Source organism: Thermobia domestica, unplaced genomic scaffold (assembly GCF_964235325.1).
Source record: "Thermobia domestica unplaced genomic scaffold, izTheDome1.hap1.1 HAP1_SCAFFOLD_1285, whole genome shotgun sequence".
Classification (NCBI taxonomy): Eukaryota; Metazoa; Arthropoda; class Insecta; order Zygentoma; family Lepismatidae; genus Thermobia; species Thermobia domestica.
Window position 1 is genome coordinate 22,123 of NW_027656995.1, and position 1,859 is coordinate 23,981.

The following is a 1,859-nucleotide window of genomic DNA, read 5'->3' on the forward strand; positions in this document are numbered from 1 at the left end:
CTTAGTCATAATAATTTACTTTTAAAAAGTGGTAATACATTCCGTGTTAAGTATAGTAGTAGGTGCACACGGATCGGAAATCAGGTTATTTTAATGTGCCGTGCAAATAAACAGGCTGTTAGTGTAAGAAATAGTGGGTATAACGCTTAGAATATCGATTAATCGCTATGAAATAATGTTGATAAATTATCTCTTGAAAGTACTATAAAATTAATGTTTCTAGTATTTTCGTACTTGAAGGATAATGAAATTTGAAAAAGAGATGCCAACAGCACCTGGTGTTCCCAGGCGGTCACCCATCCAAGTACTGACCAGGCCCGATGCTGCTTGACTTCGGTGATCGGACGAGAACCGGTATATTCAGCATGGTATGGCCGTTGGCAACTACCTTTTCTTCAATGTCCTGTTAAGGAAGTATGTTTTAAGTAAGAATTGACATTATTAACTATAAAGGCAAGCATATTAACGTCGTTAACATTACTTGGAATATACTAATATTCGAATAAATATTTGAATGTTCGAATGATGAGTGATTCGGATGTTCATAGTGCCACTATGTCCTATCGAGTTTACTATCACGAACCACGTATGAAATTGTATATAAATAAATAAAAATAAATCCTTTATTAAGTATTGATTACAGGAAAAAGGCAAACTTACATTCTTTAATGTACACAATGAAATGTATGAAAGATATTTTTAAGATATGTTTCACTTACCCTTTATAACGCAAGGTAGTTTTCAGTGTAGCATCCTCTTCAGCTGCGAGATAACGTAAGGCAGATGATCATTCAGTCGTGAAGCACTAAAATGTAATATACATTTTAACTATTATCGATAAGAATTATTTACTGCAGGGATGCAAATAAAGTGAGGCAAATTAGTAAATAAAAACCGATACTGTAACTGATAATGTAATTACGTATCTGTATTAGTTGTATATACAGTAATCGCACGATTATCCGCGGAGTTGGATGTTGGCATAATCGCGCATAATCAGCAGTATGAGCAGAAAAGGGAAATGAAATGAAATCTTTAGATTTACGTCGCATACTTATACCGGTTACGCTAAAGGAGACGGTGATGATGAGTACTGAATGAAGAAAGTGGGAGGAAACGGGAGAAACCCGAGAAAACCCATGAGCACGGTCTTTATGCACGACAAAGTTCACACGGCACGAGCTGGGATTGAACCAGGGACCCCAAGCACCGGAGGCCAAAAAAGGGACAAAAAGTCTTTCGTGCAACTTTCGTTTTCGGTAAAAAGTTTACACATAATTTAGAAAGAGTAGTTTTCTGGTCTTTTTATTTCACAAGTTGGTTCATGTCTATATTTTTTACATGCATAAAAAATTTTTCAACTCCCTTGCTTAGTTCCTGTTAAAGACCTCTACCTCTGATTGTATTTTTTGCACATATTCTTATTGTTTTCAGACAACATTTCTAAGAGCGTAATTTATCGTCAGCAAGAAAAGAAAAGGAAAGCCTCGGATAGTGGAATGTGTACTGTATATATATATATATATATATATATATATATATATATATACGTATTAGTATATAGTTTTATTTTATACGTCTCCTATTATTACACAATGTGCAGATATTGTGAAAGCGCAAGTAAATATGTATAACTCCCCGTTCTGCACTTAATAACTTGAAAGAAGTTCGGGGAAGGTAGTGTAACAGAAAGTGCAAACAGAAATGAGGGTTTACAGGCATTTAATATTATTCCGTAGTAGTATGATTTTTTGTAAAATATATATATATATATATATATATATATATATATATATATATATATATATATATATATATATATATATATATATATATATATATAAACATACATATTCAAT

At 32.8% G+C, this 1,859-nt stretch overlaps 1 non-coding gene across 1 annotated transcript; it reads right to left on the reverse strand.

Moving 5' to 3' along the window:
* Positions 1 to 263: 263 nt before the first annotated feature.
* LOC145677730 (5S ribosomal RNA) lies at positions 264 to 382 on the reverse strand. The gene has a single exon (XR_014129968.1). It is a non-coding gene; the product is annotated as a 5S ribosomal RNA (ribosomal RNA).
* Between the last annotated feature and the right edge of the window lie 1,477 nt (positions 383 to 1,859).